Below are 17,708 nucleotides of genomic sequence, written 5' to 3' on the forward strand. Positions count from 1 at the left end.
GTGGTTAAGGCTGGCCTCAGACACCACTGGTTTCCGTGGTCAAGGCCGGCCTCAGACACCACTGGTTCCCGTGGTTAAGGCTGGCCTCAGACACCACTGGTTCCTGTGGTCAAGGCTGGCCTCAGACACCACTGGTTCCTGTGGTCAAGGCCGGCCTCAGACACCACTGGTTCCTGTGGTCAAGGCTGGCCTCAGACACCACTGGTTCCCGTGGTTAAGGCTGGCCTCAGACACCACTGGTTCCCGTGGTCAAGGCTGGCCTCAGACACCACTGGTTCCCGTGGTTAAGGTTTGCCTCAGACACCACTGGTTCCCGTGGTTAAGGTTTGCCTCAGACACCACTGGTTCCCGTGGTTAAGGCTGGCCTCAGACACCACTGGTTCCCGTGGTTAAGGTTTGCCTCAGACACCACTGGTTCCCGTGGTTAAGGTTGGCCTCAGACACCACTGGTTCCTGTGGTTAAGGCTGGCCTCAGACACCACTGGTTCCCGTGGTTAAGGTTGGCCTCAGACACCACTGGTTCCCGTGGTTAAGGTTGGCCTCAGACACCACTGGTTCCTGTGGTTAAGGCCGGCTTCAGACACCACTGGTTCCTGTGGTTAAGGCCGGCCTGAGACACCACTGGTTCCTGTGGTTAAGGCTGGCCTCAGACACCACTGGTTCCTGTGGTTAAGGCTGGCCCCTGACACCACTGGTTCCCGTGGTTAAGGTTTGCCTCAGACACCACTGGTTCCCGTGGTTAAGGTTGGCCTCAGACACCACTGGTTCCCGTGGTTAAGGTTGGCCTCAGACACCACTGGTTCCTGTGGTTAAGGCTGGCCTTAGACATCACTGGTTCCCGTGGTTAAGGCCGGCCTCAGACACCACTGGTTCCTGTGGTTAAGGCTGGCCTCAGACACCACTGGTTCCCGTGGCTAAGGTTGGCCTCAGACACCACTGGTTCCTGTGGTTAAGGCTGGCCTCAGACACCACTGGTTCCTGTGGTTAAGGCCGGCCTCAGACACCACTGGTTCCTGTAGTTAAGGCCGGCCTCAGACACCACTGGTTCCTGTGGTTAAGGCCGGGCTCAGACACTACTGGTTCCTGTGGTCAAGGCCGGCCTCAGACACCACTGGTTCCTGTGGTTAAGGCCGGCCACAACAACACACTCACACCCTCCATTGCCCCGAGGCGATGGCGTTGGCCCGCGGTCCTTTCCTATATTGTCGGGAAGCAGAGACACGATGAGAAGAATGGGGAGGAGGAGGCGGAGGGCGTGTTGACCAGCCCCAGCATACCCGAGGCGCCCTCCCATGACGCCCATGGCCCCCATGTTGTTGCTCCTCCCATGGGCACTCCGCTGCGGAAACTGGAACACGAGGAGCGGAGAGAGGGCCCAGACGGCCGCAGATCTGAGGGCAGACAACATTACACATTATATTTTTCATATAAAATATTATGAGCATATGAATAAGAAATAAGAAGGACCATTGTTTTTCTACACAACATTTTTCTTTATAACTCGTTCTAACAAAGAATTTGTTATTTTGTATGGAAGTGAAGCCATCACAAGATAAGCATAACACGTAATTATATGTCTCGACAAAATATATAACATCTGGATTGTGCAAGATCGGTATTTTTCTAGTATATGCTACGGAAATTTGTGTTAATTTATATGTCAAAAGAATGATGAATGTTCGTTTTTTTCTCGGCACTAATGATGGCTATATGGAAATATATTATTTATCTAAACAATGCTATCATCATTAGAATATCCAAATCCAGATCCGCACAGCAGTCTCTATATCCTCTCTCACACACACACACATATTTGTGTAATAGGTGATAGGTGAGTCCACATACACACACACACAAGCACCACACCACACACACCACACACACCACCACACAACCACACACACACACACACACACACACACGTGTACACTACACACCCACCACACGATCACACCACAAACACACAAACACTACAACACACACATACACACACATACACATACACACACACCATTGGAGTCCCACAGGGCTCTGTACTCGAACCTGTCCTGTTTCTGATATATGTAAATGATCTCCCGGAGGGAATAGACTCATTCCTCTCAATGTTTGCTGACGACGCCAAAATTATGAGAAGGATTAAGACAGAGGAGAACTGCTTGAGGCTTCAAGAAGACCTAGACAAACTGAAACAATGGTCGAACAAATTGTTGTTAGAGTTTAATCCAATCAAATATAATGTAATGAAGATAGGTGTAGGGAGCAGGAGACTATACAAGGTATAATCTGGGAGATGAAATCTTCAAGAGTCAGAGAGAGAGAAAGACCTAGGGGGTTGATATCACGTCAGGCTTGTCCCTTGTAGCTCATATCAAGAGGATAACATCAGCGGTACATGCCAGGTTGGCTAACATAGGAGCGGCCTCTAGAAACTTCTGTAAGGAATCTTTCATAACATTATATATCACATATGTCAGACCAATCCTGGAGTTTGCGGCTCCAGCATTGTGTCCATATCTAGTCAAGCGTATGACTAAACTGGAAAAGGTTCCAAGGTTTTCCACAAGACTAGTACCCGAACTGAGGGGTATGACCTATGAGGAGAGACTACGGGAATTAAGCCTCACGTCACTGGAAGACAGAAGAGTTAGAGGGGACATGATCACCACATACAAAATTCTCAGAAGAATTGATAGGGTTGATAAAGATAGACTATTTAACACAAGGGGGACACGCACTAGGGGACACAGGTGGAAATTGAGTGTCCAAATGAGCCATAGAGACGTTAGATAGAATTTTTTCAGTGTCAGAGTAGTAGACAAATGGAATGCCTTAGGCAGTGATGTGGTGGAGGCTGACTCCATACACAGCTTCAAGTGTAGATATGATAGAGCCCAATAGGCTCAGGAACCTGTACACATGTTGATTGACAGTTAAGAGGCGGGACTGAAGAGCCGGAGCTCAACCCCCGCAAGCACATCTAGGTAAGTACACAGCGGGGTCTGGTAGCTGAGTGGATAGCGGCAGTACTCGTAATTCTGTGGCCCGGGTTCGATTCTTGAACCAGGCAGAAACAAATGGGCAAAGTTTCTTTCACCCTGAATGCTCCTGTTACCTAGCAGAAAGTAGGTACCTGGGAGTTAGACAGCTGTTACGGAGCTGCTTCTTGGGTGTGTGTGTAGGGGGGAGGGGGAATAGTTAGTAGTTAGTGACAGCTGATTGACAGTTGAAAAACGGGATGAAAGTATATATATATATATATGTATATATATATATATATATATATATATATATATATATATATATATATATATATATATTATATATATATATATATATATATATATATTTTGGTAGCAGTCTTTCCTGTAGACATATATTATTAAATATGACCGAAAAAGTAAATGCCCACTTGGGGACTGTAAGCTCCAAAAAACCCAGTATATAGGCAAGACAACAACATCTCTTTCTAGGCGTTTAACGATGCATAAGCAACAGGGCTCCATTAAGGAACATATAATCTCTTCCCATAACCAAACCATCGCCAGAGAAATCCTAGTAAACAACACATAAATCATCGATAGATACAGCGATAGCAGGCGGCTTGACGTTTGCGAGGCACTACACATCAAGAAGTCAACACCAGCAATCAACAGCCAATTATTGCACAACTATATTCTACCCACCTAAAGACTCCGCTCCAATATAGAAGCATCAAGAAATATGGACCAATAGGCTTTCTACAAACACTTCTATTCAATACCCATTGTTTCTGTTCTGTCTTGTGTTGATACTTTTAATACCCTATTAATATCCCCTCATGTTCTGTCTTGTGTTAATGCCACATCACTATATGCCACATCATCCCTCCCACCTCACTCAAATGTAGATATAATAGCAGAGATACGTAAGTTCTAATCAGTTGTGTATTTGTGAAGTCTTTGAAAATGTAATAAGTTTTACGAAACGCGCCCGTGTCGCGTCAGACTAGAAATAAAAATGAATTTTGGACAGAAGTGAGTTTTGATGTTTACCTCCAACAGTTGAAGCGGTAATGTACGGAAAGATTGAGAAAATTCGTGTTAGACTTATTAATCTTACCTTTTTCGCGTCATATTTAATAATATATATATATATATATTTTTTTTAAATATATATATATATTTATTCTATAATATATATATTATATATATATATATATATATATTATTATAGATATTATATATCTATATATTATATATACTATATATATATATATATATAAACATATATATATATGTGCTTGAAAAGATAAGTTGAGTCCAGTCCCTGTGGTGACTTGACCAATTGTGATATCGTGTTGAGAGCACCCACACCCAGATGAGCCAGGACATCATTCACCAGTGTTTAGTGACAAAAAGGAAAGTATCCAAGTGTTACGTGCCACATCAACCCTCCCCTCACCCCCCTGAGTGGTAGGTGCCATCCCCCACCCCCTGAGTGTAGTGTCTCCCCGCTCGACCCACTCCACCTGTGTAGTGTGCCCTCCCCCCCCCCTCCGTGTGGTTCGTGTATTCCTGCTCCCCCGCCCCCACCTCCCACGATCAGGTGGTCGCGCCTTCCCTCCTCCCCGAGGGCCCCCCTCACCAGCACCGGCCAGCGGAGCGCAGCCTCCCCAACCCCCACCCCCACCTCCACGAGCTCCACCCAATCCCCAGACATCTGCCCAGACATGACGCATAGTATAGGGGAAAACCTCGTCCCCCCCAGCCAGGAGGGAGTAGACAAAATACTCCAGTGGTACAAGGTTGACAGTCACTTTACCCTAAGGGGATGGCAGAGAAGCCCGCTACCAGCCAGCTCACCCCTCCCGAAGCCAATCAAAGGAGAGGCACATGCAGTGGTTGTGGGAACAGACGTCAGCATCAACTCTGTCTCCAGAGTCATACGCCAGCATGGTGACTGTCCTGGGTCAGGGAGGCCTCCCGTAGGGAGGAGGCAGCAACTCAGGAGCCTGTGCACCAGTACAAATCGCAACAGATTACATTGCAACAGACGACCTGCTAGAGGCAATTAAAGCAACGTCAACCAGGACACTCACCCCACATCCCAAAGGCCTCTCGCCCTTTGCTGCAGGGAAATACACGGACCTCACGCAAAAGTCACAGAGGGTCAAATAACCTTGTGCACCTGATACCATCAAAGCCTGGCACAATCTGTTACTTTCGGCAATGCATGCCTTAGGTGTACCAGACAGAGGAGCAAGACACTGGCTCATCCGTCAATAAAGCAATTAGGGATTTTCCTACGGCGGACAACCTAGTCCGCCTCCCCAAACACACCAAACACCGCCGAGGCAGACCAAGTACGACAATAGCGACAACAGAAAATTAGTACCCAAGTCAGCAAGAAAATTGAAGAGGGCAATACAGTCGGGCACTCAGGTTAATCACAAGTGAGGACAAAATTTTGCCAGGGATGAAACCACAGCCCAAGCACTGAGAGAAAACACCCCCTCAGGGCCGTAGGTGAACCTCCCCCACAGGTCAGGCTCAGCCCCCTAATCAGGAACCTCTCGTCCTCCGGAGTCAGAGGTTTATAAAGCTATCGTTTCATTTCCCCCGGGCTCTCAGGAGGCTACACAGGGGTAAGACCTCAACATGTGAAGGAAATGGTGAACCCTGTTCTTGGCCCAGCTCGCAGAAGCGCTCCTGACAGAAATCACAACGTTTGTCAACAACTGCCTCGCCGGGTTAATCCATGATGAAATCAAAACCATTCTTCTTTGGTGCATCCCTATGTGCCCTCAAAAAGAAGGGGGGAGGAATCAGACCCATTGCCGTTGGTAATACCCTTCGCCGCCTAGTTGCAAGGGCTGCTGTCAGAAGTATCCGAACGGAAGCAGCCACCATGCTGCAACCCAACCAGCTAGGGTTTGGAGTTCCCCAAGGCTGTGAAGCAGCGGCTCATGCTGCACGAGCCTACATTAGCTCTCTTACTGAAGACCAGGCAGTAGTAAAATTAGATTTTAAAAACGCTTTCAACTCGGTCAAAAGGGAAGCAATCCTCACTGCAGTCCAGGAACATTGCCCAAGCATTCTCCCGTTTGTGTCAGCAGGCTACAGCAAAGACTCAACCCTCCTGTTTGGCAAACATGAAGTCACCTCAGCAGAGGGAATTCAACAGGGTGACCCACTTGCACCGTTCCTCTTTTGCATAGCTGTTCGAGAAATTACAACCAGACTGTCCAGCGAGCTCAACATCTGGTTCCTGGATGATGGCACTCTGGCAGGCACACAAGATTCCCTGCTAGAAGACTTACAGCTGGTGAAGACACGGGGGGAGTCCATGGGTCTCGTTCTTAGCCCCTCCAAGTGCGAAATTATTGCATCTAGTGAAGTAATCATTAGAGCAGTGAAATCAGTTCTACCAGAAGCCTCAGTCGTTAAACCTACCGACAGCACACTACTCGGAGCACCTCTGGGCCACAATGCTATTGCTGCAGTCCTTGACGAAAAGTTTAGAGACCTAAAGAGGATGGAAGAGAGAATTGGGGACTTGGACTCCCACGATGCCCTCTACCTTCTCACAAAGTGCCTTACCCTGCCCAGGCTAACATACTTCTTAAGGTGTGCACCAACTTTTGGCAACCCACTTCTAAATCAATATGATGAGCTCCTCAGGTCAATATTCAGGAAGGCGCTCAACCTAGATTTAGATGACAGTCAGTGGGACCAAGCAACACTACCAGTGAGATTTGGAGGGATAGGCATACGAAAGGCAACTGAGGTAGCACTTCCAGCATTCTTATCCTCATGTACAGCAGCCAACGAATTGGTAGGGCAGATCCTACCAGAGCGTATGAGAGAGACAGCGGGAACTCATGATCAAACGTTCATCGAAGCAGCCAGACAATGGGACACCATTGCACACCCTCAACCCCGACCACAAGTCCCAAAAGACCACAAGCAGGCCCACTGGGATAGCCCCATAATGGAAAAGACTGTCACAGCAATGATTGACAACGCTGATGCTGAAAACAAAGCCCGCCTCCTAGCGGTAACAGCACCCCACGCCGGGGATTTTTTATTTGCTGTGCCCAATGCAGCCCTGGGAACTCGCCTCAGTCATGACGCTCTCCGCATTGGAGTTGCCCTTCGCCTTGCCGCCCCCATCCTCACCGAACATAGGTGCATCTGCGGAACTGCGATGGCAGACCAATATGGTCGTCATGGTCTGGTATGTCGTAAATCACAGGGTAAAATTGCAAGACATGAAGAAGTCAACGACATCATCAAGAGGAGCCTCGCCACAGCCCGCTGCCCGGCACAAAGAGAACCACACTTATCCAGACCTAACGACCCTCAGAAGCGCCCTGATGGGGTCACCTTGCTACCTTGGAAGGATGGTAAGCAAGTGGTATGGGACTACACGTGCGCTGCCACACTGGCCAGTACCTACCTCCACTACAGCACACGTGAAAGCGGTGGTGCTGCTTCTTTCAGGGAATCGCAGAAAATTATTAAATACAGAGGTCTAGCACACTGCTACAGCTTTGTTCCGATCGGCTCGGAGACCCTCGGTTCGTGGGGAAAATGTGCATTGAAGTTCCTGAAGGAATTGGGGGACAAATTGATCAGCGCTACAAAAGACCAGAGAGCAAAAAGTTTCTTGTTCCAGCGCCTCAGTGTTGCGATTCAAAGGGGAAATGCCTGTTGCGTCTTGGGCACTAGTCCAACTTCAGAGGAATTCGAAGAAGTGTTTGACTTGCAACAATGATCGAACCCGTCTGTGACATTTATCAATGTTTCCCATTGTTGTGTTCTTCAAGAGATCCATAACTTTTAAGCACCTTTTTGCATTATTTTTTGTATCAACCCATGTATATCTTGTAACCATCAAATGCATAATAAAGCACAAAAAATATTCAAGGAAGGGGTGGTAGGAGAAAAGCACACAGAAACTGTATTGGAGGGATCTAAACATTCCCTCTAATGCGTTATGCGTGGTTTCCTCCGAGGCTATGGGTCCCCCTTCTTCCAGCTAGAGGTGGTACTCCCTTCCTATATATATATATATATATATATATATATATATATATATATATATATATATATATATATATATATATATATATATGTAACTCCTTTTTTGTAACAAAGTTCAAATAAAGTAAATATATATATATGTGTACATACAAAAGAATGGGGGTGGTAGGAGAAGATAATATGAGTGTTCAGTGAGAAACCACAAGGTCTCCTCTGAATACTTTTTATTTTCTTCTCCGAGGCTATGGGTCCCCACATTGGCACCAGAGGTGGTACCCTCACAAACTTTATATTATATATATATATATATATATATATAATATATATATATTATATATATATATATATATATATATATAATATATATATATATATATATATATATGTATATATATATATATATATATATATATATTATATATATATATATATTATATATATATATATATATATTATATATATTATATATATATACACACACATTAGCTGTACCACGCCACGCATTGCTGAGCCACAACAACCTTCCCCTGTTTTCCAGTCCTCCCAACCATTTTCCCTTCCCACGTCCCCTAGTCCTCCCAACTATTCCTCACTTTCCAGTACCATCGTCCTCCCAGCCATTCCCCACTCCCCCTTCCCTTCATCCACCCCCACCATTTCACCGCTCCTCAGTACCCTTGTCTTCCCCATCATCCCCCACTCTACCGTTCCTTCATCCTCCTTACCATTCGCCACTCCACCGTCCTCTCGTCTGCACCTTCCTCCCCCCCCCCCCCCCGTCTCCTCGCTTTCCCCACTATTACCTCCCTCCCAGTGTCCCGTCTTCTTCAGTTCTGTTTATTCTAACTTGAAATCTTAATGTGTTTGTAACTGTGCACTGTGTTAGATAATGTGCCAGTGGTCTGTCGGGCATTTCTTCACAGTGTTGACATTTCCTCTCATCTTCCGGAACCTGTAAGCCTATTTCCCATGCACATGGGTATCCATGCCAGATGCGATGTGATTGTACATCTGTTACTCTACTGTTTCCTTTCATCAAACTAAGTGATTCGTAGTTGGTTGAGTTCTTGTACCAACCCGCAGATCCGATGTAGCAACTGGTGTGTTGTGGTCACTGTACATCTTTTGCATTGCTCTGTTTCTTATTACTTTCATAATCTGTGATAGACTCTGTGGTGTGTAAATGTCTACATTTCTTCTCTTAGTTGCAAGTTTTGCAGCTTCGTCTGCAATGTCATTTCCTATTATTCCCACATGACTTGGCACCCAGTTGATAAGTACCCGTCGGCCTTGTCGTTTGAGTGTTTGCATTAATGATATGACATTTGTGATCAGATGTATGTTATCACATATGTGTTCTTGTTGCAAGGTTTCGATGGCGGTTCTCGAATCTGTATGTATGATAACATGTCCGTTTTCAGCAAGAGCATGTTCCAAAGCCTTTTGTATGGCTAGCATCTCTGTTTGTAAAGTCGAACACCCATTTGAGAGCATCCAACTATTTACAAAGTTTCCTGCTTTAACTGCAGCTCCGGTTTCTTGTCCCTGCTGGTCTACTGATCCATCTGTGAAGTAAGTAAAGCTGTCGGATGCCATGTTTGCTCTATATGCATCTGTGCAATGTTACGTAGCAGATGAGGATTTGTCTGGTTCTTTTTTCCTTCAATAACCATAATATTAAAGTCTGCTGGCAGAGATTCCCAAGGGGCTTACATATAAAGTCTGCATGTATTTCGTCGATACCCTTCTCAGTGACTGTGTTTGTTATTCGAATGTATTGATGGTGTTTATCGCACAATGGGTCCAACTGTTGCTAAGGGAGGCTCTTCTGTCCAGAGTTAGTGCTCCAGTGATTATATCTTTAAGTGAACTGATTCTAGGTCTAGTCAATATCTTGGTCAGCATGCACGCAGCAATCCCTTTTACCCTTATTTCAATCGACGTTAGCTTGGTTTCTAGCCTTAGATTCAGTATTTTAGTCCATCTGGGAGCTCCTGTTATGATTCGCAATGCATCATTTTGAATAACCTCAACGTTTGCCCACTGACCAGGAGAAAGAGTGAGTAAGGGGTGCTGCATAATCAACCAGGGAACGAACGGCGTGTATGTAAAACATTCTCAACACTGTGTCCCGCTCCTAGACGGGGCCCTGTGATTGCTCTCATTATATTTATTCGTGATTTTGCTTTCTCCTTTAGATATTGAATTTGCTTGTTGAATGTCATTTTAAAATCTATCCAAACTCCGAGATATTGATATTGTGTAACCCACTGAAGGTTAATGTCTTGAATGCGTAGGTGCCTGTCTGGAGTGATGGCGCCTAGTTTCACTGCCTTAGACTTCTGTGCAGATATTTTTAGCCCTAAAATACTGCATTCAGATGTTACTTTATCTAATGCACCTTGTGCTTTATTTAGAAGTGAAGGACCTGTAATGACTAATGCTGTATCATCAGCATAGCTTAGCAATTTAACCCCTTCTGTAAATGTCATGGTAACAAGGTTTTCCATAAGGATGTTAAAAAGACTAGGACTGAGGACTTCTCCTTGTGGAGTCCCATTCTCATACAAGTGGTAGTCCGACAGTTGTCCATGCAACTTTACTCTGGCATACCTGTGACTTAGGTAATCTTGTATCCATGCTAGCATATTTCCCTTTACACTTTTTTTTTAACTTAGGTGTATAAAATTGCTTGCGGGCTTGCAAGTTCGAATGGATTTTCTAGATCAAGGAAGATCACTATAGCTGCACCTGAGTTAACTGTTCCTAGTAATGTTGCTATGCAGTTGGCAGTACCTACACCTCTAGTGAAGCCAAATATGTGTTTATGAAGGTCTCCAGTCTTCCACAGTAGCCTATTTAAGACCATCCGTTCTGCAGTTTTACTAATGCATGATGTTAATGAAATGGGTCTGTAAGTGCAGGTTCTTTCGGCTTAGGAATCGGTATGACGTATTCACCTAGTTATGTTTGCGGGGGCTGAGCTTTGCTCTTTCGGCCCGCCTCTCAACTGTCAATCAACTGTTTACTAACTCCTTTTTTTTCTCCACACCACACACACCAGGAAGCAGCCCGTGACAGCCGACTAACTCCCAGGTACCTATTTACTGCTAGGTAAAAGGGGCATTCAGGGTGAAAGAAACTTTGCCCATTTGTTTCTGCATGGTGCGGGAATCGAACCCGCGCCACAGAATTACGAGTCCTGCGCGCTATCCACCAGGCTACGAGGCCCGTGTCTGTTTTTTTCCAAGAGGTCGGTAGTTTGCTTTGCTGCCAAGATGCATTGATGACGTCCAATATTCCTTGTTCTCCAGCAGGACCTGCATGTGCGACCATTGAGTATGTAATGTTATCAGCACCTGGTGCAGTGTCCTTACCACCTTTTTTGGCTCTGATTAGTTCTTGTGTGGTGAAGGGACAGTCACATTCGTCATTGATACCTATGCTCTCATGAATGACTGTCAACCTCTCTTGTTTTAATTATTCTTGCTGCCTTCGGACCATTGCAGGAAGCTGATATGTACCTGTTCTTTCTGCAAATTGGAGAGCAGCAAGTCTCTCAGCCTCCTGCAATGGTTGAATACATGCCTGTGGCCGGGCTGGTCGACCTGATATAGTTTTAATCTGACCCCATATCTGCCAAGACTACTATGTTCATTTAGAGTTTGACACCACTCGAACCATCTTGCCTCCTTTACTTCTCTAGAAACTCGTCCTGCTTCAGATATCACCGCTCTTAGCAGAGTTCTTCCTTCTGGTGTGGGGTTTCTCTTTAGATGTTTTCTGAAGATGTTGACTCTGTGGTTCTGTTCTTTAACTTCATTACTATAGAACCAATAGTTCTTTCGTTTTGGTTTTCCTGTGATAATGATTGGAATAGCTTTGTTTGCAGCAGCTGCAATGGCTTCCTGCAGATTGGTCTCGTGTATGTTCAAATCCTCAGGTGGCGTGTATGTTGCTTACCATTTTTCCAAGTTCTTCTTGGTATATATTCCAATTGGCCTTTCTTAAATTCCACCGAGGCTGCGCAGGTGGTGTAGGAGGTCGTGCCAGGTTTAGTGTCGTGACAGTAGCATAGTGGTCACTAGTGATCACCGGGTCTACTTCCCACTTCCCTGATGCTGGAGTGCTGTTGAGATGAATGTAAGATCAAGGGAACCTCAAGAATGTGAGTGGGTTCCCCAGTGTTGAGAAGTGTAATTTCAGGACTTCTCGCAGAGCTGCAGCTAAATGGCGCCCATCAGCATTGGCTGGCCCAGTCGCACCTAACTCTTGATGATGAGCATTAAAATCACCAGCAATAATTACATTTTCCTGCGTGGCCAAGGCAAGCACTGCCTCTGCTTCTAGTTTACGTCTAGGGGGCTTGTAGACGTTGTATATGAGGAGCTCAAATTAGCCATATTCGCTGTTACTGCTAATACCTCTACTCCATCCCCACATGAAACTGGGTCTATTTTCTTGCTGGGTATGGTGTTCCTGACTAGGGTCATTAACCCTCTTTGTCTCCCCTGCTCATACGGTATAACATAGTGCTGATATCCAGCTAATCTGAAGGATTTCGTGGCTGGGAAAAGAGTTTCTTCCAAAACGATTATATCTGCTTTCGTGCTGACTGCAGCCTCCTGAAGTGTGTGGTTTTTATTTCCAAGACCTTGTATGTTCCACTGCAGTATTCGTAATGGCCAGACGACGGTTACGGTTGGTGATGCCTGTTCTAGTAGAACTCCTCTTCGGAATCGACCTCTATATTCTCCGCCTCGCAAGTTATGTCGCTACAAATCGGACTGCATTGATTGCTCGTGGCTGTTTCTTGTGTTGTTGGAACCTGTGCATCTCTGCTGTTCAATAGGTCTTTGTTGGTGTTGTTGCATATCAGACTGCATTGGCTGTTGTTGTCTGTCTCTTGTGTTGTAAGATTCTGTTGATCTTGGGTGGTCACTGCTTCTTACAGTTGCTCTTGTGAATGTTGATGTTCTGATGTCTTGACTACCCGACTGTTGTTGGTAGTCTGTATGTCCATGTTGCGTTGTTTGTCCTCTTGTGCTCCATCTTGTCTCAGACTGTCTATTTCTTGTGTAACTGTGGTCTGCTGCACGATCTTGTCCATTATCACACAAGTGATTTCTTGAGTCTGTTGTTGTGAGGCGTTCTGCGTCATCTGTAGGCAATTGATAATGGTCTCTGCCATGATCTTCACGATGTTTTTAAGCTGGACCTTAGTAAAACTGTACATCTGCTGTGTTGATTCCGAAACTAATTGTTTTTTGCTCTTTAGCATTTGCTGTATTTCTGCAGCACCTTTGTGTATTTTCTGATTTGAAATTAATAGATTCGGGAAATTTTGCTTTGTGAGAGTGTGTCTGTTGGGGCTGTGCACGAGTGTTCCAGATGTTGGTGTTGGTGTTGGTGTATATGGTGCTGGTCTGTGTGTTTATCCTGGCCTGAGCTGTCTGCACTTTTTCTTTCCGTGCAGAGCAGGTTGTGTTCCAGGCATGATGTTTGCCTCCACAATTCGGACATTTGGCTGTTGTGGTCTGGTTTGCCTTGTGCTTGGCTATACAGTCTTTGGTTGGGTGTCTCAGGCTGCACACTCCGCATCTCTCCTGTCCTGTGCAGCGTGATTGATGGTGGCCGTATTTCTGACACCTGAAGCAGCGCAGGGGTTCTGGGACGTATGGTCTCTGTCGGTATGTTCCCCAATTTCAAAGACTGAATGTTTCTGGCACATGTCCCATGACGGTCACCAGAACCTGACGCGTCGTTGCCTTGTCTACTTTTGTGCGGCATCGTTCCGCATTCAGGATTTGCTTGTGTTCTAGTACTGGATCCAGGGGAAAGTCGACTGGGTATCCCAAAAGCATGACTCGTGTGCGTCTTTCTGAAGGGTCCAGCTTTTCCAAGCACACAGGTTTCCCTTGCGGGACTCTTATTTTTTCCAAGTAATTTGCAGTCTGTTGGTCTTGTGGTGTCATTATTATTTGTCCTTTCAGGTTGACTGTAATGGAAAGTTTGAGCTCTGGTTGTTCTTTTTCCATCGCCGTTACTACTCCATATGCTGTAGGAAAGTGGTCGGTCTGCATTGTCTTGAATTTTGGAAGATGCGCAGAGTCTGGCGATGTCTGGTGTGAGACTGGTGCTGTCCTCTCCTATCTCATACTGTTGTCCTGTGGCTGGGCTGTGGAGAGAGGTACATTGTCTGACACTGTCTGGTGTGTGACTTGTGCTGTCCTCTCCTGTCTCATACTATCGTCTTGTGGCTGGGTTATCTTGAGGTTATCTTGAGATGATTTCGGGGCTTTTTAGTGTCCCCGCGGCCCGGTCCTCGACCAGACCTCCACCCCCAGGAAGCAGCCCGTGACAGCTGACTAACACCCAGGTACCTATTTTACTGCTAGGTAACAGGGGCATAGGTTGAAAGAAACTCTGCCCATTGTTTCTCGCCGGCGCCTGGGATCGAACCCAGGACCACAGGATCACAAGTCCAGCATGCTGTCCGCTCGGCCGACCGGCTCCGGAGCGGACTGGATTGTGGACAGAGAAGCATTGTCTGGCACTGGCTGGTGTGAGACTGATGCTGTCCTCTCTATGTCAATTACATCTGCTGTCTTGCTGGTAGAAGCAAGTGGTGAAGCCTCGATAACAGTTTTCTGATACTCACCTAACTCATGATACTCACCTAACCCACCTTCAAGCACCACCACTATACTCACCTAACTCACCTTCAACACCACCACTATACTCACCTAACCCACCTTCAGGCACCACCACTATACTCACCTAACCCACCTTCAAGCACCACCACTATACTCACCTAACTCACCTTCAACACCACCACTATACTCACCTAACCCACCTTCAGGCACCACCACTATACTCACCTAACCCACCTTCAAGCACCACCACTATACTCACCTAACCCACCTTCAAGCACCACCACTATACTCACCTAACCCACCTTCAGGCACCACCACTATACTCACCTAACCCACCTTCAGGCACCACCACTATACTCACCTAACCCACCTTCAAGCACCACCACTATACTCACCTAACCCACCTTCAAGCACCACCACTATACTCACCTAACCCACCTTCAGGCACCACCACTATACTCACCTAACCCACCTTCAACACCACCACTATACTCACCTAACCCACCTTCAGGCACCACCACTATACTCACCTAACCCACCTTCAAGCACCACCACTATACTCACCTAACCCACCTTCAAGCACCACCACTATACTCACCTAACCCACCTTCAGGCACCACCACTATACTCACCTAACCCACCTTCAGGCACCACCACTATACTCACCTAACTCACCTTCAACACCACCACTATACTCACCTAACCCACCTTCAGGCACCACCACTATACTCACCTAACCCACCTTCAAGCACCACCACTATACTCACCTAACCCACCTTCAAGCACCACCACTATACTCACCTAACCCACCTTCAGGCACCACCACTATACTCACCTAACCCACCTTCAAGCACCACCACTATACTCACCTAACCCACCTTCAGGCACCACCACTATACTCACCTAACCCACCTTCAGGCACCACCACTATACTCACCTAACCCACCTTCAAGCACCACCACTATACTCACCTAACCCACCTTCAAGCACCACCACTATACTCACCTAACCCACCTTCAGGCACCACCACTATACTCACCTAACCCACCTTCAAGCACCACCACTATACTCACCTAACCCACCTTCAAGCACCATATGCCTGCCTGTGTCGTCAGCAAGGTGTTGTATTCCCAGGATGGGCAGCGTCGTGCCACCTCCCCGGAAGGTCTCCAGCATACCGCCCTGAGGAGGAACACACTCATTAATCTGATATTATTCCCAGGATGGGCAGCGCGATCCTACCTGCCCTGAAAAGTTAATCTTACGAGTTGAAAATATTTCAATGTTATGTAAAAAATCCTCCGTAGTTTATACTCGTGGACACTGCATGTATATAAGACCAATCTACCATGACAAACCCAAAATGAGAAAGATTAGAGGTCAAGACGGTCACCTCCTCTCCACTATATGTTCTCTAGACATAGCCACAAGTGCGTGGTGAGTGTACCTTCATGAGCTGTGTGGACCACATTATTCATTCAGTCACACAGCTCACCACACGCATCAAAAGCATGCATTATTCAGTAGTCTGACTTATGGATTATTCAGTGGCCATTATTTCCTCGTGACTGATGACAAGCAGGTACGATGAATGTGGTAATAAAAGGTACTTTAATTAACAGTTATTATTAACAACCTTGGTAAGATTCTTCTTCTAATAATTAAAGAAAAGATAAAAGTTATGGTGTTGTATTCCCAGGATGGGCAGCGTCGTGCCACCTCCCCGGAAGGTCTCCAGCATACCGCCCTGAGGAGGAACACACTCATTAATCTGATATTATTCCCAGGATGGGCAGCGCGATCCTACCTGCCCTGAAAAGTTAATCTTACGAGTTGAAAATATTTCAATGTTATGTAAAAAATCCTCCGTAGTTTATACTCGTGGACACTGCATGTATATAAGACCAATCTACCATGACAAACCCAAAATGAGAAAGATTAGAGGTCAAGACGGTCACCTCCTCTCCACTATATGTTCTCTAGACATAGCCACAAGTGCGTGGTGAGTGTACCTTCATGAGCTGTGTGGACTACATTATTCATTCAGTCACACAGCTCACCACACGCATCAAAAGCATGCATTATTCAGTAGTCTGACTTATGGATTATTCAGTGGCCATTATTTCCTCGTGACTGATGACAAGCAGGTACGATGAATGTGGTAATAAAAGGTACTTTAATTAACAGTTATTATTAACAACCTTGGTAAGATTCTTCTTCTAATAATTAAAGAAAAGATAAAAGTTATGGTAATTTGATCAAAATGAAAATATATCAACGCATTAAAAACAGCAATGCAAGTAACATTAATAAAAATAACTATAGTCAGTTTCTCCATAATAAGTATAATTCTATCCTAATTATTAATAATAAAATTATTAATAACGTTGTAATAACGAAATAATAATAATTTTATTATTATAATCAATGAAATAATAACAACTAAAGATTCTGTGGGCATTTCCCCTGTGGATGGCAACGCTGAGGTGCTGGAAAACAATGCTTGCTGCTTTAGGGTCTCTTATTCTTTCAATGAGCTTGGAATCCAGGTACTTCAGAAACTTCTGTGCACTCTCTTCCCATAGGCCGAGCGTCTCAGCTCCTACAGGAAGAAAGTTTAATCTGTGATCTATTTCCTTGTACTTGTTTGCATTCTCGCTTTCTCTTTGTGTGGCAGTAGCTCCCGCTTGGCTGACACAGAGGGTAATGTAAGTGGATGCCAAAATGGACACACACAAGTATAGTCCTTCGCTAATTGCCTACCATCTTTTGATGGACGTAATGTAACTCCATCCGGTCGACAGGCTGTGGCCGGAGAATTATGGTACATTATATTATGGGGCTCTCTCGATGCTGGACACTGGGCAGAGGCAAGGCTCCTCTTGATGATGTCACTGACCTTATCGTTTCTTGAGTGCCAACATAATAGTTTTCCAAGATTTTCCGAGGCCCGAGATTTTCTTCCCCGAGGATCTCGTCCATTGCGTTAGACCCAAGAGGAGGTCCGAGGACAGTGTTGTCTGCGGGT

This window comes from Procambarus clarkii, chromosome 9 (genome assembly GCF_040958095.1).
Source record: "Procambarus clarkii isolate CNS0578487 chromosome 9, FALCON_Pclarkii_2.0, whole genome shotgun sequence".
NCBI lineage: Eukaryota > Metazoa > Arthropoda > Malacostraca > Decapoda > Cambaridae > Procambarus > Procambarus clarkii.